The sequence below is a fragment of the Elephantulus edwardii genome, unplaced genomic scaffold (genome assembly GCF_000299155.1).
Source record: "Elephantulus edwardii isolate Elephantulus edwardi_28Jun2011 unplaced genomic scaffold, EleEdw1.0 scaffold00307, whole genome shotgun sequence".
Classification (NCBI taxonomy): domain Eukaryota; kingdom Metazoa; phylum Chordata; class Mammalia; order Macroscelidea; family Macroscelididae; genus Elephantulus; species Elephantulus edwardii.
In genome coordinates this window covers 1,251,493-1,277,033 of record NW_006400057.1, presented here as the reverse complement: position 1 = coordinate 1,277,033, position 25,541 = coordinate 1,251,493, and positions in this window count along the sequence as shown.

Below are 25,541 nucleotides of genomic sequence, written 5' to 3'. Positions count from 1 at the left end.
AACAACAACAACAACAACAACATGCAAATGATACAACTCTGTCTTGCTAAAAATGAAGCAGACTTGATACACTTGCTGCTGAAGATCAAACATTGCAGGCTTGAAGGTTGATTGCACCTCAACACAAAGAAAATGAAAATTCTCCCCATTGAACTGATAGACAACATCATGATAGGTGGAGAAAAGACTAAAAACTGTCCATGACTTCATCTTACTTGGATCCACAATCAATACAATATATTTGGTACCAGGAGTCAAGAGATCAGGAAATGTATTGCACTAGGAAAGTCTTCTGCAGAGACATCTACAAATTATTGAGGAGCAATAATGTTAGTTTGAGGACTAAGGTGCACCTAACCCAGACCATGGTCTTCTCAATCACTTGTTTTGCTGCTGAGAGCTCAACAATGAGTAAGGATGATAGAAGAATTAGTGAATTTGAATTGTGGTGTTGGAAAAGAATACTGAATATCTTCTGAACTGCCAAAAGAACAAATAATAAATTTTGAAGATGATAAAACCAGAGTGCTCTTGGAGGCAAGGATGGCAAAGCTTTGTCTTGCATACTTCGAGCATGTTGTTAGGAGAGAGGACATCATGCCTGGAAATGTGGAGGGGGTGGCAAAGGAGAGGAAGATCCTCAACCAGGTTGGATTGATGTGGTGAGTGCAGCATTGGGCTCAGATGTGTCAGAGATTGTGAGAATAGAACAGGCTAGGACAAGGTTCAGATTTGTTGTTAATAAGGTCACTATGAGTCATACTTAACTTGAAAGCACATAACAACTTCTACTCATAGTACTAAATGTTGCACAGCACTCTCTGTGTCAATGTGTCAATGAACATCAGTGTCCCCACATTCATTTGTGCGGGAGCCCTTCTCTCCTTGGAATGTACGTGTGATAACGAGATTTCTGGATAAAATGCTGTATCTATTCCCAACTTTCTATGAAGCACCACACTGCTTTCCATAGTGGTTACACCATTTTACATTCCCATATCACTGGAGAAGAATGTATATTGTGTCTCATTGGATGAAGTGTTCTGTCTATGTCTGTGAGATCCAGTTGGTTAATTGTGTCGTTAGTTTTTCTCTACATCTTTGTTAAGTTTCCTTCTAGTCCTTCTATCCTTCATTTAAAGTGGTGTACTAAAGTTTCCTACTATTGTGGCATTGTATACTTTCTTCAAATCTGTTAAAGTTTGATTTATGCATACAATTTATGTCATTGGAGGTGTATTTATTAATTATAGTATGTCTTCTTATTCAATTGACACTTCTATTGGTATATAACTCACTCTTTGTCTCTTCGTTTGCTTTTCTTTTGACATCTATTTCATCAAACATTACTGTCTGGCACATTTTTCATTGCTATTTACTTTGTCTATTCCCCCCCCCCTTTGATTTTTAGTCTATTTTGCCCTTGTGTCTAAAGCATGTCTCTTATATACAGCATATGTTGTTGTTGTTGCTATGTGCCGTCAAGTCACCTGTGACTCATAGCGACCTTATGTATGACAGCTCTAAACCCTGCTCTATCCTGGGTCAACCTCGCTGTCTCCAACACACCTACCACAATTACGCCAGTCACTGAATCAATCCACATCATAAAAGGTCTTCCTCTCCTGCACTGTCCCTCCACTCTCCTGAGCATGACGTCCTTCTCCAAGGATTGGTCCCTCCTTGCAACATGTCCAAAGTATGTCAGAATCCTTGCCTCCAAGGATCAGCCTGGTTTAACTCTCTTTAGGATGAGCCTGTTCGTTTTCTTTGTAGTCAATGGTATATTCAATATTCTTCTCCAACACCATGGCTCAAAGGCATCAATTCTCCTTCTATCCTCCATAGTCATTGTCCAACTCTCTGATGCATAGCAAGTGATTGCAAAAACCATGACCTGTATCAGGTGCACCTTAGTCTCCAGACTGACATCATTGCTCTTCAGTACCTCTTGGCTCCAGCTCCTATTCATTATAATATTTTGTCTTCCCGCACTGCCTTTTGAAATCTTCTGTTCAGCTCTGTTTAGTATCTTGAATTCTTCCCTCTGCTTTGGCACTCTAGTGCAATATTCAGAGTCTCATCTGACATACATTTTGGTCTTTTCTTCCTTCTCTGTCTTTGTAATGACCTTTTGCACTCTTCCTGGATGATATTCTTGATATCCTCCCACAGCTCATCTGGTCTTCGCTCACTGGTGTTCAAGGCCTCAAACCTGTTCCTGAGATGGTTTTGAAATTCAGGTGGGATGGACTCAACGCAGTATTTTGGTTCCTATGGATTCTATTTCATTTTAGCTTCAGCTTGAACTTGCCTGAGTAGTTGGCGCTCCATTCCACAATCAGCACCAGGTCTAATTTTCACAGCTGATATTGAGCTTCTCCAGTGTTTCTTTCCACAGATGTGCTAAATCTGATTCCTATGCATACTATCAGGTGAAATCTATGTGTATAACCTGCATTTATGTTTCCTATAAAATGTATTTGCAACGAACAGATCATTGATTGTGCAAAATTTGATCATTCTATCTCCAGCTTCATTTCTGTCACCAGGTCCAACTACTGATCCTTCTTCTCTGTTCCCAACTTTTGCATTTCAGTCACCTATTATTATTAAAGCATCTTGATTGCATGTTTGGTCGATCTCTGACTGTAAAAAGTTGGTAGAAATCTTCTATTTCCTCTTCTTTGGCTCTAGTTGTTGTGCATGTATCTGAATGACAGTGGTATTCACTGGATTTCCTTGTATGCATATGGATATTATCCTAATGCTCCCAATATTGTATTTCAAAACATATCTAGAAATGACTTTTTTTAACTATGAAAGCAACCTCATTTTTCTTCACCTTTTCTTCTCTGGAGTAATAGACCATATGATCATCTGACTCAAACTGCCCCATACAAGTCCATCTCATATCGGCAATACCTGGTATCTCAATATGTATGCATTCCATTTCTTTCCGAACAATATCTAATTTTCCTACATTCATGGTACTCACATTCCATGTTCCAATCACTAGTGTCTGTTTACAACTGCTCCTCTTCCTTTGTATTTCCATACTTGAAAGCTCTGCCTCAGTTGCCCTGTTAGTCTACATGTGTTCTATTGTACATAGGGCTTCAGAGGCCTGCTATTTCAGAAGTGGATGGCCAACCTTCTTCCTAGCTAGTCTTAATCTGAATGCCCAGAAGGCAGTGAGGAAAGACAAAGTAAAGTATTACAATGAAATATGCAAGGAGCTGGAGTCAGAGAATCAAAAGGGTTGATCTCGCTCAGCATTTTTTAAGCTCAAGGAACTGAAGAAAAAAAATGCAAACCTTGAGTTGCAATACTTAAGGATGCTTAGGGCAGAATATTAAATGATGCAGGAAGCATTAAAAGAAGATCAAAAGAGTATGCACAGTCATTGTACCAAAAGGAATTGGTGGACACAGAAGAATTTCATGAAATAAAGTATGAGCAAGAGCTTATGGTGATGAAGGAGGAAGTTCAATCTGCTCTGAGAGAATTGGCAAAAAACAAGTCTCCGGGAATTGATGGCCTACTGATTGACATATTTCAACTAATAGATGCTGCCCTGGATGTGCTCACCAAGTTGTGTCAAGAAATCTGGAGGACAACCACTTGGCTAACTGACTGGAAGAGATCTATATTTGTTCCTCTTCCAAAGAAAGGTGATCCAAGAGTGTGAAAATTATTGAACAATATCATTGATATCACAAGCAAGCAAGATTCTGCTGAAGATCACCCAAAAATGACTGGAACAGCACATCAGCAGAGAACTGCCAAAAGTCCAGCCTGGGTTCAGAAGGGGTCATGTTACTAGGGATATTGTAAATAATGTTAGATGAATCTTAGCTGAAAGCAGGGAAGACTAGAGGAAAGTCTATCTGTGCTTCATTAATTATGCAAAGGCATTTGACTGTGTGGATCATAACAAATTGTGGCTGACTCTGAGAAGAATGGGAATCCCAGAACACATGATTGTGCTAATGCAAAACCTCTAATTGGACCAAGAGACAGTCATCAGAACAGAGCAAGGAAACACTGCACGGTTCAAAATTGGGAAGGGTGTACACCAGGGATGTGTCCTGTCTCCTTACCTTTTCAACCTATATGCAGAACAGATTATCCAGGAGGCTGGGCTCTATGAGAAGAGTGGCATCAGGATTGGAGGAAGATTAGGCAGATGGCATAATATGCTTGCTGAAACTGAGGAGGATCTGAAGCACTTGCTGCAGAAGATCAGGGACTGCAGCCTTCAATATGGATTGAAGCTCAATATCAAGAAAACAAAGATTCTCACCACTGGACCTATTGGCAGCATCATGATGGATGGTTAACAGCTTTAGTTTGCTTGGCTCTTCAACCAACACTCTTGGTACCAGCAGCCAGAAAATGAAAAGATGAATTGCACTGGGAAAGTCTGCTGTCAGAGACCTCTTCAAGGTACTGAGGAGCAACAATGTCAGTCTAGAGACCAAGGTGCACCTGATACAGGTCATGGTCTTTGCCATTACTTGCTATGGTTCAGAGAGCTTGACAATGAGTAGCGATGATAGAAGGAGAGTTGATATCTTTGAGCTTTGGTGCTGGTGAAGAGTACTGAATATACCATTGAGTGCTACAACAAACAAGCTCATCCTGGAGAGGGTGAAGCCAGACTACTCCTTGGAGTCAAAGATTCTGCAGCTTCGCCTGACCTACTTTGGACATGTTGCAAGGAGGGACCAGTCCTTGGAGAGGGCCATCGTGCTTGGGAGAGTGGAGGGACGGTGTATGAGGGGAAGACCCTCAATGAGATGGATTGATTCCATCACTGCGGTAATGGGGATAGGCATGTTTGAGACAGTGAGATTGGCAAGGGATAGCCAGGATTTAGGGCTGTTGTATATAGGATCACTATGCGTTGCAAGTGACTTGATAGCACATAACAACAACAACAACAACATTCCTTGGTATATTTCTTTTGGCATTTATCTTGTGTAGGTTGCTCCTTGAATCCATATTTTCTCCTTTTTTTTGACATTTAGGAAGTTTTCTTTCAGCAAATCTTCAACAATTTTCTTTCTGTTCCCTTTTGTCTCTTCCTGCTCTGAAATTCCAATTACATATATGTTATTCCACTTGATGCTATCCTATATGATACTTTGTAAATGTTTCTTTTTTTTCTGATTGTTCCTTTAGTACATTTAGATTGAAAGATTTGTCCTGAATCATCCAAGTTTGTGTTCCATTTCTTCAATTCTGCTCTCTTGTCCTTCTCATATATTATCTCTTCCTGTGGTGATGGAGAAGAGTACTGAATATACCATGCACTGCCAGGAAAACAAACAGATTCATCTTGGAGAGGATTAAACCAAGCTACTCCTTGGAGGCAAGGATTCTGGGGCTTCGTCTGACATACTTTGGACATGTTGCCAGGAGGGACGGGTCCTTGGAGAGGGACATCATGCTTGGGAGGGTGTAGGGACAGCACAGGAGGGGAAGACCCTCTATGAGATGGATTGATTTGGTGACTGGGGTAATCGGGATGGGTGTGTCAGAGGTAGTGTGGTTGACGCAGGATAGAGCAGGGTTTAGGGCTGTTGTGCATAGGGTCGCTATGAGTTGCAAACGACTCGACGGCACATAACAACAACAAACAACAAAAATTAAGTCTTCATGTTATGAATATAAAATTTTTTATTAAATTGATTTAACTGTTTCATTTATTTTTTTGTTGTTGTGATTTTTTTAATTCTTTTATGTTTTATTATTTGTCTCAGTCTGTTGAAGGTACTGAGACTTGTTGTCTCGGTCTTTTGAATAGAGCTTCTTCCTCTGCAAGCTCTTGTATTCTGCAAAGACACATATTTTGGTCACTTTTCCTCTGCAAGCTCTTGTATTCTGCAGAGACACATATTTTGGTCACTTTTGTTTTCTTGTTGCATCTTGTTGGTTTTGAGTCTGGTTGTTTTTTTTTTGTTTTGGTTTTTTTTTGAACTGGTGGTGTCTGCTATTTCCAAGACATTGTGATGTTGTTGCCCTTTTATTATTCCTTTTGCTTGAACTGTGTGAATGCATTGTGATTGAGCTCTGTTAATGTGTTAGGTTGCTTGCCAGTTTGGTAATTCTCAGTTTTCCACCTCCTGTGTCCTGGTGGGTATGATAGAGGACGGAAGTATGTGTGCAGTCCTCGGTTCTCTGTTTGTGTAGAGCAGCTTAAGGCAGATTAAACTGATGTGGCTTGCAGTCTTTCAAGTGGAGCAAGAGCTGGTCTGTAACTCTGATTAATGGGTGAAACTGTAGGAGATGTATATGTGGCAGGATACTGTCATTTACTGTCAAATAGAAAGAAAATGTAAAATAAAAACAAAACAGAAAACATCCAAAAAACTAAATTGGACAATTAAAGAAAATAGAAAAACCAAAACTCAGAGGGGTACAAAAGGAAAGTGAAGTAGAAGAGAAAGGCAAAAAGAGGAAAAAGAAAAGGAAAAGATGGTGAGAAATAAGCAAGGGAAAGAAAAAACTCAAGAGAGAAGAGTAAGTAGAAGATATGGGGATGGAAAAGATAAAAGCCTTACAAATGTAAAATATGAAACAAAGAAGCAAGCAAAAATCCAAAAAGCAATGGGAAACAAAAAATGAGAAAGATAAAAGAAGAAACTTTGGATAGGTGTGGAACCTTGGATGGGCATGGAACCTTGGGTAGATGTGGAACGTTGGATGAGTGTGGAACCTTGCATGGGTGTAGATTGATGCTCTTGTCACTGGTGTGGTCAGTAAAGCAAAGATGCCTGGCCTGGGCCAATGTGTCTACCTGTGAAGGTGAATGTTGGAGTTGGGTTACCCAGTCAGGTTAGAATTTCTCATCTGAGTGGTGGCTGAGGTCCCAAGATATTAGCCACATCGCAGGTAATACCTCTTTAGTTAAAGGAGCTTGGACATCCAGCCCAAGACAACCTCAGAGGAGCCTCAGCCAGTCCATCTGCCTAGAAATATTGTATTTCCTGGTCTATGAAGCAGTTGCAGGCAGAGTACCAAGTTAGAGATGACCAATGTAAAGAGATAATCCATTGTCACTCTGAAATGGTCAAGGATGGTGCACTCTGCAGAGGATGCTCCAATTGTGGCAGTGGCATATGATGGACAAATGATCTACAAAAGTGTTTAATGACAGGCAAGTTCCCTAGTCAGAGATGATGCCCTATTAATCCAGGGGCTGACTGCAAGCCAAGCACGGCACAGTCCACTGGCTCCCAGAGAAAGTCTCTGGATATAAAGCCATGTGCACACTCCCAGCATCAAATTAAAAATGGTATGGGGTTGGCTTTCAGGTGGAGCTGGGTTGATGTAGGGGAATATTGCCAATTACTTGGCAAATGGTGGAACAGAGAGTGTGGGAAGTCACTTCCGTGGTCTCCAGAAGGACATGGAGGCCGAGGAGGTAGATCATAGCTTTGCTGAGACCAAGTTGCCACTGGTATGTATATCACCACAGTTCCAGGTTCCCATGACAGCCAGCCAGCTGTTCAAAATGGCGATGCTGTACTACTTATGAATCTGTGTTGTATCTGCCTCTTTATTTGATGTTTTTATTCGGTTTCTTCCTTCAGTTAGTGGTTGAAGTGCTTCTTTGTCTTTTTAATCACAGGATTCTAGAATTACCATTCATGTGTGTTTGTTGTAGAGGGTCTGGACTGCCAAACTGTCTAGTGGCCATCTTACCCAGAAGTTAACTTTCATTTCCTTTTATTTTATTTATTTATTTGCTAAGTTATATGCTTTGGAAAAATTTTTCACGTCAAATATAAATAGCCGCTTCCTTTTTATATCTTTGACAGTTGTCTGGTTCTCCACTATCTGGACATGTTACTGTTTTTGTTAGGTGCTGTTTAGTTTTTCAAAACTTACAGAAACTCCATGTTCACAATGGAACAAAAATATTGCCTGAAGATGTTCAATACCCATGATAAGTTTAACTTATGGTACTATTTTAATTTCATGGGTTTGTTTTCAGGAGTAGATCACCACCTAGTTCTTTCTAATCTGTCTTAGTCTGGAAATCTGTTAAGTATAAAGCTGTTGTCATGTGCCATCAAGTCAACTGAGAGTCATGGAAACCCTATTCAGCTCTCAATAAACCCTATTTAGCTCTCTCCTAAGCCAATTTCACTGACTCCAACACACCTACCTCATCACCCCAGTTATTGGGTCAATCCATCTCATCAGGGTCTTCCTCTCCTGTGTTGTCCTTCCACCCTTTGAAACATGATGTCCCTCTCCAAGGGCTGGTCCCTCCTGGCCATATGCCCAAAGTATGTGAGGCCAAGCTTCGAAATCCTAGCCTCCAAGGAGAAACTTGGTTTCACCCTCTTCAAAACCTACCTGTGTGTTCTCTTGGCAGCTCATGAAATGTTTAATACTCTTCTCCAGCACCACAATTCAGAGACATCAATTCTTCTTCTGTCCTTCTTAGTCATTGTCCAGCTCTCTGATGCATAGCAAGTAATTATAAAGACCATGGTTTGGATCAGGTGCACCTTAGTCTCTAGACTGACATTATTGCTCCTCAGTACTCCGGAGAGGTCCCTGAAAGTAGATTTTCCTACTTTAATTCATCTTTTATTTCCTGACTGCTGGTGCCATCCAAACCGCCACTGTCAGATGAATGACAGCTGAAAGACATCAGGGAACTGATAACTGAGTCAGAGTCTCTTTAGATATAAAGATAAAGATAAGTAGATAGATAGATAATAGATAAATAGATAAGATTATTATATACACACACACACAACACACACACACACACACACACACACACACACTGTCCTGCAATCCCGAAGGCATGGGGTTCAAGGCTACCAACTGCTCTGCAGGAGAAGGATTGACAATCCCCTCCAGTGCTATTAACTGCCTCTCAAAACCTGCTGGAGGGTCTGCAATGGCTCAGTTCCAACTCAACAGTACACAACTCTATATATATATAAAAATAATACTAGTTCATTTGAAGCAGAAGTTACATCCACTTCCTAAACAACATGCCTCTGGAAACTATGAAGTTTGATAAATGATGATAGATGGTAGTTCTAGAAAGGCTTCAGGCCTTTTGTTCATAGGGTTGCTATGAGTCGTGCTCAACTCGACAGCAATCAACAACAACAGTTTATTTACAAAACTCAAATACATTGGTTTTTCAGACCAGATTCTTCCATTTTCACTCACTCCCCATCAAATTTTACAACCTCATGATTAATCCCCCCTCCCACATACATCCTCATCCCTCTGCTTACATCCCTCTCCATTCTCATACTCATTCTGAAATAATGGTTTTATACAATATTTGTCCTTGTGTGGACTGAGTTAATTCACTCAGCATAATGCTTTCCAGTTTCTCCCAAGTTAGGTAATAATTTACAAAATCATTGTTCCTGCATGCTGCATAGTATTCCATTGTATGAATGTATCATAATTTCTCAATCCATTCAACACACACAATGAGATACCATCTCACTCCAGTAACAGTGACGAAGTTTAACAGAACAGCAAGTAATAAATGTTGGAGAGGATGTGGCAAGAACTCTTATACATTGTTAGTAGGATTGTAAAATGGTAAAACCATTCTGCATGGCAGTTTGGCACTTCCTCAAAAAGTAGAACATAGACATTCCATATGACCCAGCTATTCCACTGTTTGGAATATACCCCAAGAAATTGAGAACTGAAGCACAAGCGGAGACTTGTACACCAATGTTGTTGTTGTTGTTGTAATGTGCCATCGAGTCACTTGCAACTCATAGCGATCCTATGTACAACAGCCCTAAATCCTGCTCTATCCTGTGCCAGTCACACTGCCTCTGACACACCTACCTCCATTACCCCAGTCACTGAATCAATCCATCCATCTCGTAGAGGGTCTTCCTCTCCTGCACTGTCCCTCCAACCCTCCCAAGCATGACATCCCTCTCCAAGGACTACTCCCTCCTTGCAACATGTCCAAAGTATGTCAGATGAAGCTTCAGAATCTTTGCCTCCAAGGAGCAACCTGGCTTAACCCTCTCTAGGGTGAACCTGTTTGTTTTCTTAGCAGTGCATGGTATATTCAATACTCTTCTCCAATACCACAGCTCAAAGGCATCCATTCTTCTTTTATCATGCCTAGTCATTGTTCAGCTCTCTGATGTATAGCAAGTGATTGCAAAGACCATGACCTGTATCGGGTGCATCTTAGTCTCCAGAGTGACATAAGTGCTCTTCAGTACTTTGGGGAGGTCCCTAACAGCAGATTTTCCACATTGCAACACATCTTTTAATTTCCTGGCTGCTAGTTCCAAGAATGATGATTGTGGAGCCAAGCAAACTAAATCTCAATCTCTTCACCATTTATCATGACGTTGCCAATTGGCCCAGTGGTGAGAATCTTTGTTTTCTTGATATTGAGCCTCAATCCCAATTGACCTTCTACAGCAAGCACCTCTGTTCCTCCTCAGTTTCAGCAAGTAGGGTTGTGCCATCTGCATAATGCAGATTGTTGATGAATCTTCCTCCAATCCTTATGCCACATTTCTCCTCATATAGCTCAGCCTCCCAGGTAATCTGTTCTGCATATAGGTTGAAAAGGTATGGAGATATGACACATGCCTGGTGTGTGCACCTTTCCCAACTTTAAACCATGCAGTGTTTCCTTGCTTTGTTCTGATGACTGTCTCCTGGTCCAATTATAGGTTTCGCAGTAGCACAATCAAGTGTTCTGGGATTCCCATTCTTCTCAGAGTTAGCCACAGTTTGTTGTGATCTATATAGTTAAATGCCTTTGCATAACCAGTGAAACACAGACAAATAGAGCAGTGTTATTCACCATTCCAAGAACATGGAAACAGCCCAGATGTCCAACTCCAATTGAAAACTGTTTCTCTTGTATGTTGAGAGTTCTATCAATCTCACGTATGGATGCATCACAGCCTACTTAACGAGACCATTATTGATGTATAGTTGGATTAGTTGAAATTTTACTGTTTTAAACAATCCTATAAAGAAAATAGGTGTCTGTGGACAATTGATATTCAGTTATTACTCTGCTGTTGTCTCAGTCAACACAGGCCAGAATGAAGAATGACTAGTGCTGTGTAGTGCCATGGACTGTAATTGGTGGGCAGACATCCAACCCACTTTAATGCCCACCAGTTGTAAATTCATTTTGCACCTCCTATGGGCCTGTGCCTTTATCTGTCTTTGTCATTGGTCAGGGGTCTACATCTGAGCCTGTCTTGTCAGGTCCATTCAGGTAATTCAATAGTTTCTAACAAATAATTTCATATTTTTTACATCACCCTTTAACATATTCATCAGGTATGTACTTAATGATTTAAATGTATTCCTCAAATGCATACACATCCCCCCCCAAAAAATGTTGCCATTCTGTTTACTTCACCTCATGACAACTCTATGTGTGTCAGTAGAATCAGTCTCCACACAGTTTTCAAGGCTATCATATTTCAGAAGCACAGCTCCAGGACTTTCTTCCGAGGTATCTTTGGATGGATTTGAACTGTCAACCCTTTGGTTAGTAGCCAGGTGAGTTAAATATTTGTACTCCTAATGATGACTCCTCAAAAAAAAATATTAACAGGTAAAAAAAGTGTTTGGCAAAGCTAAAAATTCATTCTTTGTTATGCTATCATAATATTGTGTTTTCTAGTGGCAGACCATAGAAGTCAAGACATTTGAGCAGAGAAAGACTAGATCTTCAGAGAAATTCACCCTGGTCAGTTTTCTGAAAACTTTCTTACTGAATTCCGCCCCCCCCCCCAATTATTGGATGTTGGCTTAATGACCTTTCTCACCCTTCATTCTAAAGGATGTTCTTATTAATGGTTGCATTCACTTCTTCCATACTTTTAAAGATCTGGCACTCATTGAAGAGTTTTTTATCTTTTTAGGAACCATTGTTACAAAATAGAATCATAAAATTTGTTAACTATTATACCCCAATGGAAAGAACAGAAAAAACCCAAATTCCTATACAGGGAAAATGCACAGCTCAATGTGATTTGTGATTACTCTGCAGACTAGATGACAAGGAACTGTGGGAACTTGGAAGAGGAGACCCCATTGTCAGAAATCATCCACAGTCTCACTAAAGCCTTTCTCTGAGCCTCCAGATTTCATCTACTCATCTCAGCCTCTGGCTCTAGAAAGTACTTTACTAACATTATGTCAGAAGGTCCAGATTCTGGAGAGTCTTGATTTTGTCCCAGAATGAAGAACAGTTTCAAGAAGTGATGGGCATTTTTTTCCCTTGCCCTGTCTTACCGTTTTGGTCGGAAATAATAACCAGATTTTTGTTGTTTAATTGTTCCTAATTCATGTTTATCAGAGCAAACTGTGACATTTTCAGTAACTAATTTTTGGGAGGTAGATTATCAGGCTATTGTTCTAAGGTCCCTGTGGGTAGACTTGAACCTCCAAAGTTTCAGTAGGGAGCATAATTTGTTAACCATTTGCACCACCCAGGGACTTTGAATCAAACACAGAAGCATAGAAACAGGGAGGAAGGTAGAAATCATATTGGGAAGACCCTCAAATACTAGATTTGCAAGAAAGGAGTAAAGTTACTCAGCTCAAGACTCTCACTTATTATCATTGAGTCTGGACTGACTCACAACTGCCCCTCCAAGCGAGTTTTCAGAAACTGTAAATTGCATGGAAGAAGACTGTCCATCTTTCTACCTTGGAGCAGGAACTAGATTTGAACCTCCTGCCTTTGGGCTGGCAGAACAACTCCCTACCCACTAGGCCACTAGAACCCCCTTCCATACAAGAGTGAGCACCAAGAGGGACTCAATATGAAAATACCTAATTAGGAACCTTTAGGAGTAACCGATAAAATGACTGATTTACTGATGTTAAACTCAAGCCTGGATCAAGATTATTACAATTAGAATTTGAGAGTGACTGATTTTCAGTTCTGTGTATAAACTATATATTGAGTGGGACTACTTCCTTTGTAGAGCTAAAAAAGATTTGTATATGTATCACGAGGTTGGGCAGAGTCAAAATCCAATGGTGCACCCCTTTTCAAGGCGTGGTCCCCTTCGTGGAGGGCCTGCAGCAAGGCTGAACCTTTGGCCCCCAGGCACGCAATGAATAGCTAGAGTGAGGCAGTTCCATGAGCCTAAGCCAGCGGGACCTACAGACCAGCTTTTAATTAATAGGCTCTTGTCCCACAAGTAAGAGTAAAAATGTTTGTAACAATAAAATGAAGACAGTGATCACAACTCAGAAGGGGTTAACAAAGAAAGGAGAAGGAAAAATTATGATGGCAAGATGGATCCAGGTCTAAAGTTAGTGGACCAGGCAATAACTCAAACCTTTATTTATTTGTTTAAGCCAGATGTGAACAACTATATAAATTTGATCCCTGGTTGTGAAATTCAGTCTACACAGCAGAATATGAGAAAATAACAGTGTTGATGGGTTTTAAAAATACACACAAATATCCATTAATAAATGCATTCTGAGTGGCTGCTTGATGCAGAGCTAGTGCTCAGGACTGGGCGAGTTCATGTGGAGGCCACCCAATAGAGGTGGCGGAGACAGGAGGCCTGCTCCTGTGGAGAAGGCTCCTGAGGGCCTGTCCAGGGCTCAGCTTTCTAAATGTTCATGCCTCCACCTTCCCAGACTTCTTTTCTTCTTCCCTGCACTGTTGGATGATTCAAGAACACAGCCTAGAGAGGGGTTTGGTTTGATGGACAAACTGTTTCTGAAATAGAGGGTGCAGGCCCTGGTGGCTTAGTAGTTTGTTTTTTTTGTTTTTGTTTTTGTTGGGGTTTTTTTGTTTAGTTTTTTTTTAATTCTAAATTTATTTTCATGAAAGTTGACAGAGACTTTGAATTTCCATTCATTCATTATTGCACTTTTCTCCCTGCCACCCCTCCCCCTATTCCCTTTTCTTTTTGAAATGAAAAAAAAAATTCTTTCATTGTTAGTAAGGAGTTACTCTGTCAACTCAAAGGCATGCGGTTCGAAACATTGGCTTCTCTACAGGAGGAAGTAGGCAATCTCCTCCCATGCTGCCTCTAAAAACCCATTGGTGAGTTAACAACAACTACACAGAAGATGTTGTTGCTGTCGTTAAGTGTTTTGAGTCAAAACAGGGTCATAGCTGAACTTCCAATGGGTTTTCAGAGGCTGTGAATCACACAAGGAGGAGACTGCCCATCTTTCTGCCATGGAGCTGCTGGTGGATTTGAACCACCTGTATTTGGGTTGACCAAGTAGCTCCTTACCCACAAGAGACCAGAGTTCCCTACACAGAAAATGGAGACTGTATTTCAGAAAGTTCAGAATTTTCCATTTGTTTTCACAATTGGTCTGTTTTCCTATGACTTGTCTTAGAGTATGAGTTTTCTGGCACACTCCAATCTATTAATATATAATGTACTAACGTACCAGGAAAAAATGTGTAATAAAAGAGCCCCAGTCTTCAGAGAAGAGTTAGCAGCACAGCACAAGACAGTCTTCAGTCTACAACTCATCTGTGGTCTCAAATGTATAATTTGCCTTTTGGAACCGCGAACACCCTTTGTAATCAAATCAATGTTGCAAATAGAGATTAGTTTCCAGTACAAGCTCACTAACTCATAAAGCCTCCTTCATAAAGCTCCTACATATCGTATGTGCATTTGTAATGCACACACACAGATATTATATTGGAAATGGCTTTTGGCAAATTGTGATATTTTAACTATGGGTTACAAATTACAAAGACTACCCTGGGAAATTAACTTGTAATAGTCTTTTTTAAGGCAAACGGTGTTCTGAATTTCATCTTAAAACTCGAAGTTTGGGAGAAAGTTACAGAGTGAGAGCGAGAGATCATGTGCAGGAGATAACATATCCATTCAGGGAATACTTTCTTTTCCAGGGACTACAGTGGGAGATTAAAGCCAGTGGTTCTCATATACAGGATGTTTCTTTTATCAAAGAGTTTTACTTAAATAAAGAGGAAGGTAAAAGTATGTTTAGGTCTCAACCATTTTTTTCTTCCTAAGGCCTATATATTGTGCCATTTGGGCTGGCTCTTCCATTGGAAGTATAGCAGAGGATGCTGGGAATTCTACCCCTTTAGCTGAGTGCCGCTCCTGTCTCAGCTCCTTACCAGCGTTGTACTGGTTCTAGCTCCCTGGGCCTTCCATTACCCAAATTAAAAAGGATAATTGTTGTTGTTGTTGTGTATCATCAAGTTGAAACTGACCCATAGCTGACTCTCCAGCGAGTTTTCAGAGGCAGTAAATCAAACAGCAGGAGACTGCCTGTCCTTCTTCCACAGAGCAGCTGGTGGATTCAAACCGTGTGCCTCCAAGGATTGTGATACAGCTTCTTACCACGAGGCCACCAGTGCTCCGTAAAAAAGGAGGATTGTTGTTGTTGTTGTTGTTATTGTTGAACCAGGAGAGTAATGTTCACTACAGGGAGCTCTGGGAGCATAGTTATAGCAAGTCATAATGCCAATCCAAAGGCTTTGTGTCTCAGGTGGTCCAAATCCTCCAGTGGCTCAGTGGAAGGAGAATGAGAAGTCTTCTACCGGTTCAATTTACAGCCTCGGAAACCCGTCAAAGGGTCAGTCATTATGAATCAGGACCAACACAGTGGTAGTGAATGTTTGAGCTTGAGTATTCAATATGTGGTCCTCCTGGATTTCTGGTAAGCTCCCAGTGAAATAATAATACTGCCCTTCTTTGGTGTAGTAGTTTGGGTTTCTTTTACTGCTCTCACTCATTTTACTCATTTGCCAACTCAGGAAGAAAAGGAAGGCTTTAACCTTTAATATCCTCCATGAGGCCAAATCAGATGAAAACATGTAAGTGTTCCAGGATTCTTGGCAGCTCCCACGTCCACCCACCACATCACTGCCAGCTCCCTCCCACCTTGGGTGCACTAACACCATCTGGTACCAGGAACAGCAAGTGCTTGCTGCTTCTTCACCATCTAGCAAAAGTTCATAAAAGAGCCCAACATTTTAATGATGATGGAGAGAAGTAAATAGGGTGTTATTTTCGCCTGATCTCCAGCCCACGCCGACGGACCTAATTCATTTCTAGTTCTAATTCAGAAAGTAATCCCTTTCTCTCACCAGGCGTCAGTTTGCCCTAATGCCTGTGATCCCTTCATTTCTTGCCTGATTTCTCTGAGATCACTCAACTCACATCCTCAATTGAGACACATCAACAACAAAGGAGTCGTGACTCCAGGAGTGGTCAGCGAGACCAAACTCCACAGCTCAGTCACTTGGTTAATCATAAATCATCTTTATTCTCTGCTGCTCCTTGAGACCAGAGTTCACCCTTCCCAAAGCAAGCCCACGTCCTCCCTTTGAGTAATGGGTTGACAACCCAACTCAAACACAAAAACCTGCCCAGCGCACAGACTTATCAGGGCTGCTTGGAGAGGTCGAGGGAAGGCGCAGGGGGAGAGAACAATGGCGCCCTGGCTGAGGGGCAGTGTTATCACCTCCATCAGAACAGGGCCACACTTGTTTTCCTTTCTGGTGAACATGTGAGCTGGTTCCAGTGTACAGTACCAGGCGGTGTAAAAGATTCCTGCCCCGTCCCTCTGTTTGTGAGGGCTGTTGACATAAGGTGGAGTCCAGTGGTGGAGGCTTGTTCCCACCCTATTTCTCTGATAGCCATAAATGAGGAAAACACTGCAGGCCCCTTTGTACAGAGCTGGGAGCTCCATCTTTCTGAAGATGAAGCTTTATGCATTTGAAAAGAAAGGTGCCTTCCTTCCAAAGCAAGGATGGACAAGGCATTGGAGAGAGAGCATTAGGAAGAAAAAGCATCTTTTTAAATAAAATACTATGGCTAGTACCAAAAAGAAAAGGGTATTAAGAATTTAAGAATTGCTCTACAATGTGAATGGAACTCTGGTGGCATAATGGATAAAGAATTGTGTTGCCAACTCAAAAACATGTGGTTCAAATCTACACGCTGCTCCATGGGAGAAAGATGGACAATTTTCTCTCATACAGTTTGTTGTATGACATAGTCATAGTTTGGTGGACTATGTCTCATAGTGACCCTACAATATAGATCTAAACCCTGCCCTATCCTCTGTTGTCCTCACTATCTCCAACACACCTGATCCCATTGTTATAGTCATTGGGCCCCTGAAATCCCACAGGAGGGTCAGCTAATGAGTCAGTTCTGACTTGACCGCACATAACAACAACATGGTATGTGAAGGGGAGTGCTGATGGCCTACCCCACAGGGAGTTGTTGCTGCTAGAGTCAAGGAAGCACCTCTGCAATGGTACAATCCACACGCGTTCGAAAGATGGACCGCATGGCCATGCATCCAAATCCCCATCTTATTCTGAAAACCACCAGACAGACTAAAGAAGAGCCTGAAACTCACTCTCCAAACCAAACAATGGCCATCAGGTTGATTCCAACTCATGGCAACCCCCTGCAGGGGTGAACAGCAACAGGAAGCACAAGTATGCCCATTCTTGCCTTGCTTGTTGGGTCACTGGACGGTGACCCTATAGGTCGGAGTGGAATTGTGCATAGGGTTGTCCGGGTGTGTAATCTGTACAGATCTGAGCTGTGGTGCTGGAGAAGAGTGCTGAATGGACTGCCAAAGCACAAACATATGGCATGAAGAAAGTACAACCAGAGAGTTCCTTGGAGGCGTGGATGATAAAGCTTCCTCTCACGTATCTTTGGGCACATTGTTGTTGTTGTTGTTGTTAGGTGTCATCAAGTCAAGTGTGACTCATGAACAGCAGATCTGAGTTTTGTCCCATCCTGTGCTGTCTTCACACTTGCTGACACACAAGAGCCCGTTGTAACAGTCACCATGTCAATCCACCTGGTTGAGGTCCTTCCTCCCTTTCACCAACGCTTCACTCTTCCAACCACCATGTCTCTCTCCAAGGAACAGCCCCTCGTAACAACATGCCTGAAGTATGTGGGCATGTTGTTAGGAGAGGCTATTTCCCAGAGAGGTACATAATGCTTGGAAGGTAAAAGGTCTGCAAGAGAGGAAGACCCTCAACCAGATGGTTGACATAGTTACTGCAGCAGCGGGTTCAAAATATGGTCAAAATGATGAGGATGACACAGGCTAGAGTTCAGATCTGTTGTTACCAGGGTCTCTATGAGTCATACTTGACTCTACAGGACTTAACAACAACTATAATCTTTACAAAACACATCTTTCTCTTGAAGAGCAGTTGGAGGCTTCAAATGACTCACCTTTCAGTTAGCAACCAAATTTTTAACCATTACACTCCAAGGGCTCTCTGAAAAAATCACCATATGCTTTAGCTTTAAGGTCAGACTGTCTTGAAATAATCTTTATTTCCTATTATCATTTACATGGCTCATAGATTTGTGAGGAATCGCATTTGATGACTTTATGTTACGTTTTCTGTGTGTAACCCTTCTGAGAACAATAAATAGTGTAGTTTAGTGAGAGATGTAAAAGGATATGGGGCTCTTTGGTGCATGTTTTATCAGCTCATCTTATTCTTAGCCTAAACTTTCTTTTCTTCCTGCCTCAATTTTCCATTCTTTTGTTGTATAGTGGTGAATTTGTATGTTGCTTGAAATTCTTGCTGGAAAAAAGTGAACCACAAATCAAAAAGTAAAGCATTTCTATCAAAGAGCTTCCTGTGCACTGTCCAAATTGTGATTTTAGATGGTTCTAGAGGATTTTATGATGGAGTGTCTTGGAATCCATTTTGGGAGACTTTGCAAAATTGGGAGCAGTATCATTTTCCATTAGATACCAAAACAAGCCGTGAATCCAGCAGTTCCACAAACATCATATCCACTGAGAACTAGTAAACTCACTCGAGTGATTACACCCAGCTCACAGGGGCTTCAGAGATGCTTCTTTACTTCTTCCACCAGGTTTCAAACTATTCTTTTTCATTCTATAGCAGAGTCTTTTCTCTAAATTATATCAAAGGACCAAATCACAAAGCAAATAGTAAGTACATTGCCACCAATGGAAAGAACATTTTGTCCACAGAATTTTTTTTTAAGTCTGGAAACTACTATGGCTATTAAGAAAGCAGTTTCTAGAACCAGTCAGCCTGCATTCACATTCCAGCTCCTCTTACAAACTTTGGACCTTGGACTAATTAACTAATCTCTCTAGCCCTCAACTTCTTCATCTCTCTCATTTCCATTTAGTCAGTTCTAACTCATTGCTGACCCTCAGCAGGGGCCAAGGCTGTACAACACACAAGAGGAGATTATCCATCTTTTTTTTGAGATGTACTTGTTGTTGTTATTGTTGTTGTGTATTGTAGAGTTGTAACCGATCTATAGCTGACCCTCCAGCAGGTTTTCAGAGGCAGTAAATCACACAGGAGGAGATTGTCTATCCTTTTTCCAAGGAGGAGCTGCTGGATTTGAACCGTGAGCCTTGGAATTGCAGTGCAGCTTCTTACCACCAGGTTACCAGAGCTCTCAGAGACAGAATTAGTAGGTTTGAATCAGCAGAGAGGTGCAGCCTTGGGTTAGCAGAGCAACCCAAAATGGACTGTGCCCCAGAGCTCTCTCTTCTCCTATCACCTGAGCACAACACTACAAACCTCCTGTATATTTGAAGAGTCAAATGAGTTAATTTACATGAAATGGTTTGCTTAGTGCTTGACATGTACACAAACAAAAAAACCCAAGTTGACACACTATAAGCACTCAAATGATGTTCATTAGTATTTATTCTGGATACTGTGTGATTATTGTTGATTTTATTGCTATTGTAATGATCACCATAAGGTTTAGTGGAAACAATAAAAAAATTATTTTGGTTCCATGAAATTGAAACTTACTATTACTTATTATACCTACTATTATTAGCTGTATCAGTAAAAGGTTATCCCTCTCTACTCCATGTAGGTGATGTACTATGTGAAAATATTATTTGTTATATCTTAATTAGGATCAGACATAGCAGGTACTTTCCATGCATTATATCACTGAGTTTTTATAAGCATCTATAAACTCAGATAATTTGATGTTCCCCATTTCAAAGATTAGAGAGGGAAAAGATTTGGTGAGAAGAGATAATTTAATCAGGGTCACACTGTGACTCACAGATCTGGGAGCCCCTGATCATAAGTGGGCCTTAAAGGCCAAAAAGATTTAAAAATTTTGAATTTTAAAATTCTCTTTCAGCTCCATCACTATCCATCTATATTTATGATACATGATATTCTAATTTGCCATATATGTAAATATATTATATTGGGATTGATTTTGTGAATTTAGTGAAAGTCTGCATAGCACATTAGTTTTCCATTCAACAATTTATACACACTGTTTCATCACATTTCTCTCAATGTAGCAGCCCTCTTCCTATTTCCTCCTTGTTGATGTGGTTTAAGGTGCTGTCGAGTCAAACACAACTCATAGAGACCCTGTGAACAACAGGTCTGAACCCTATCTTATCCCACTCCATCTTCACAAGCTTTGACACACTAGAGCCCATTGCAGCAATCATTGTGTCAATCCATCTGTTCAGGGTCTTCTCTTTCCAACCATGATGACCTTCTCCAAGGAATAGCCTCTTTTAGCAACATACCCAAAGTATGTAAGACGAAGCTTTATTATCCTTGCCTCTAAGGAGGACTCTGGCTGCGCTTCTCCCAAGACTTATCTGTTTGTTCTTTTGGTTCCATGGGATTCACTCAGTACTCTTCTCCAACACCACAGTTAAAGGCATCAGCTCTCCTTCTATTATCTTTATTCATTATCCAGAGAGCTGGATTTCCTTCCTAGTACCCCATATCCACTTAGTTTTCTTTCCTGTTCTTTCCAGCATTCTGAGCTTTGTTTTAAGGAGATGCCTATTGGTCTATTTGGTTTGTTTTCCTGAAGACTATGTTCTTCATGAGTGCTACTGTTCATTCAACAGGCCTGTTGTTTGGTTGATCTCTGAGAATGAGTTCATGTCCAGATTTGAAGGTTATCTAAAGGTTACAGTCTAAGAAAATCTACCAAGCCCTATCAGACTTGTCTTTTTCACTACTTTGTATTTTGTTCTACATTTTTCTCCCATTCTGTCTAGGACTTTCTGTGGTCCAAACCAGAGCAATTTTTAACATAATGTTTTGCAATATTTTTGATGAAAAATGTCACAGCAAATTAGGCTCTAATTTAACCATGAGTACACCATTGTTGATGCTGGATGGATCCTGGATGAAAACAGAGAATGCCAAAAGAATGTCTATTTGTGTTTTATTGACTATGCAAAGGCTGTGGATTGACTGTGTGGATCATAACAAATTATGGCTAACATTGAGAACGGGAATCCCAGAACACTTAATTATGTTCATGAGAAATCTATACTTAGATCAAAATGTTGTCCAAATGGAACAGGGGAATACTGCATGGTTTAAAATCAGGAAGGGTGTGTGTCAGAGTTATATACTTTCTCCATACCTATTCAATCTGTATGCTGAGCAAATTATTTGTGAAGCTGGACTCCATGAAGAGGAATTTGGCACCATGATCAGAGGATGACTCATCAGCAACCTACATTGTGCAGATGACACAATCTTGCTAGCTGAAAATGAAGAGAATATTAAACACTTGCTGACTTGCTGCAGAAGATCAAGGACTACAGTCTTCAATAACGGAGTGCATCTCAACATCAACAAAACAAAGGTCTGGTGCAATCACTATGGAAGGCAGTATGATGCTTTCTCAAAAACTTGCAAATAGAAATACCATTTGACCCAGCATTCCACTACCGGGAATATATCCTATAGAAACCATACCTGCCACCCAAGCAGATATATGTACGCCCATGTTTATTGCTGCTTTGTTCACAATAGCAAAGAGTTGGAAACAACCCAAGTGCTCATCAACAAATGAATGGATAGAGAAGCTGTGTTATATTCACACAGTGGAATATTATGCAGCACTGGAAGAACTCATGAAATATTATAGAAAATGGGTGACCCTGGAGGATATTACGCTGAGTGAAATATCTCAGTCACTAAAAAATGCACTTGATTCAAGCCATGGTCTTATCAATCACCTGCTACACATCAGAGAGATGGACAATGATTAAGGATTACAGAAGAAGAATTCATGTCTTTGAGTTGTGGTATTAAAGAAGAGTACTGAGTATCCTATGGACAACTAAAAGAACAAACATCTGTCTTGGATAAAATGCAACCAGAGTGCTCCTTGTAGACAAACGTCATGAAGCTTCGTCTTTCATTCTTTGGATAGGTAGTTACATGAGGCTATTCCTTGGAAAGGAGCATGATGCTTGGAAAGATGAAGGTTCATTGAAGGAGAAAGACCTTCAATGAGATGAATTGACAAGGTGACTTCAGCAAAAAGCTCTAGAGTATGAGATGATGAGAATGGTGCAGGGTAGGGCAGGGTTCAGGTTGGCTGTTCATAGGATCGCTATGAGTTATACTTGACTCAGTGGCACCTAATAACAACAACAGTACAAATCCTTCAGGGAACTCTGATAGCCTAATGGTAAGATGTTGCACTGTGAATCCAAAGTCAAGCAGTTCAAATCCACCAATTGCCTAGAAAGATGAGCAATTTCCTCCCTTGTGATTTACAGCCTCTGAAAACCCACCAGACTCCATTGACTTGAAGTGAGTTGATTATACTCTTCTGATACCTCAGACTTACATGCAGTCTATATTTCCCAGAGCATGACTTTAAATACAAGCCACTGCTATTATCCTCTGTGCAGACCCATGAACTGGTACTCTGTCCTTGAGGCCAGGGATTCTTGAATTTTAAAATGCATACAATTTGCCCGGGGATCTTGCAGGTTTGGACTTCGTAGTACTGGATTGTTCATGAGAGTCTGCATTCCCGGGAGAAGCCCAGGTAGTGAAGTGCATAACAGGTGGGACTGCTAAGCCAAAGGTCAGTGGTCCAAACCTACCAACTGCTCTGCAGGAGAAAGATGAGTGACTTCCTCCCATAAAGATTTACAACCTTAAGGGAACTCTGATGGCCTAGTGGTAAGAAACTGTCCTGCAATCCCAAATGCATGCGGCTCAAATCCCCCAGATGCTTGGCTGGAGAAGGATGGGCAGTCTCCTCCTGTGGCAGTCATATCCAACAATATATTTACAATCTTGGAAACCCTGCTGTGAGCTGGAACCAATGGCAAGGGGGTTGGGTATTTTTAAGATCAAAGGAAGATCCCATCACTATGAAGGGATGGGTCTTGGAGCATCTACCTCAATGGATGACACATGGGTTGGCACTCAAAACTAGTGACTGGCCAATTCTCAATATCGTCTTTCCATTCCTTTACTAAGCCTTGCCCCACCATCCCTAATGACATCCCAAGTTTTGCTCAGGAATCAAGAGACTTTGGCTCCTCCATCAACCTTTTCTCCCTCAACATAAAATTCAAATTGCTTCCCAGAATTGGAGACTTTACCCAAACACACCACAGATATTTCCTTCCTGTGCTGTCTCCTTCCGGAAGCCATCTCTTTGCCACTTCTTTTTCTAATCTGCTACTTGCTCTCTTCTTTAGTTCTAGATACTATGTTGTCCTGGTTGCTAACACTGTCTGGCCTGACTGGAGCTTACTGGCTCCATCACTAGCTGTTCCTTCATGAGTAGAGGCTATGCCAGCCAGACCTCATTTATAAGAGATCTGCAGAGCAGTGAGAAACTTTAGCTAACTCTGCAAGAATGTGGCTAGAGGACTTTTTCTGGTCCTCTCTGCCATATCTTTTCCAAGGGTTCCAGAAAAGAAAGAAGAGGTTTTGAGGTCTGTGTCAGAGGGCAATCTAAACAGTAAGTGTCCGCGTGAGTATTTATTTCAGGGTATATTACAAAAGAGGTGGAAATTTTCCTAAAAATCACATTAGCTAGAGGGCCCTGTAACAAAGATTCTGGTCTTCCTTTAGAGAAATCAATTGGTACAAGTGGAGGAAGAAGGTCTCAGGACACAGGATCCAGCCTTGCGCCTTAATGACTTGGGTAGGTCAGGGATCTCCAAGCCTGACAACAAGGGCCTCCTACTGGTGGCCTCTGCCTTTTCCTCAGCCACCCCACTGCTATAGCTGCCCTTGACCAACATGCTTTGTGCCTGGGCACTGCAATGACCACCTCTTCCCCCAGTGCATGCGCATACACACACGCACACACACACATTTTATCTAAATGCTTTACAAAATCTCCTCAAGGAAGACATATTGTCTGCATGTTATAGATGAAAAATAGGCCAAGGGCAAGTGAGTAGCAGATCTGGGATCTGGACCTGGCTGAACTTAACTCTACTGAACAGAAATAAAAAAGAAATGATGTCTGGATGTATGTGGGTGTGAATATGTACAGATATGGATGTATTTTTAATGATGTTAAAGATATTTAATTGTCCATCTCATTTTAATGACATAAACCCTCATAAAAGACAGGAAAAGCATCCAGTCTTGTGCTGTCGGGACTGTGAAAACATTATATCGGAAGCGTGAGTAGGAATGTTGAGGCTCATTACATAGGAGTCTGTTTCTTTCATCAAGAACAGACTCTGTGGATATCTTCCCAGAATATTTCCTTGGGACCTCACACTTTACTTGTGTTACTGATTAAACTTATACACTCCAACACTTTACCCCCCCCCCCACTAGCAACCCGGTCCCACAGAGAATGTCCCAAAGACTAGATTTCATGATTAATTTGAATTCTGAAAGAGAATGTGAATACTAGGGATAATTTATTGTGAGTCACTGCTATCACACAGAATAAGAAATAGGAGTTAAGTCAGCAAGAAAAGGAATGAAGTCTTTGATTCTCCAAGGGAGAAAAACTGCACTAGTCCCTTGTTGATTGTCTTTTAAAGCTCTAAATTCTAGCTAGGATATATACTGTGGGGAGGTGGTGAGAGGATAGAATGTAAAACATAAAGAGAGAATACACATGAGAGAGAGCAGCAAATAGGCGGAAACAGCCCAGTGTCCAACAGCAGATGAAAAGATCCACAAAATATGAGGAGGGGGTATGTACATATGGAGCTCTGGTGGCTTAGTGCTAAGCCATTGTGTTGGCAACCCAAAGGCTTGTAGTTCAAATCCATTAGCTGCTCTACAGGAAAAAGATAATCTCCTCCTGCGTGATTTATAGACTCTGAAGACCCACAGGAGAGTAACTCTATGGTGCTGGTGGTTGTTATGTGCCATCGAGTCACTTGCGACTCATAGCGACCCTATGCACAACAGCCCTAAACTCTGCTCTGTCCTGTGTCAATCGCACTGTCTCTGACACACCCATCCCGATTATCCCAGTCACTGAATCAATTCCCTTCATAGAGGGCCTTCCTCTCCTGTGCCGTCCCTTCACCCTCCCAAGCATGATGTCCCTCTCCAAGGATCTGTCCCTCCTTACAACATGTCCAAAGTATGTCAGACGAAGCCTCAGAACCCTTGCCTCCAAGGAGCAGCCCAGTTTAACCCTCTCCAGGATGATCTATTTGTTTTCTTGGCAGTCCGTGCTACCCTCAATACTCTTCTCCAGCAACACAGCTCAAAGGCATCA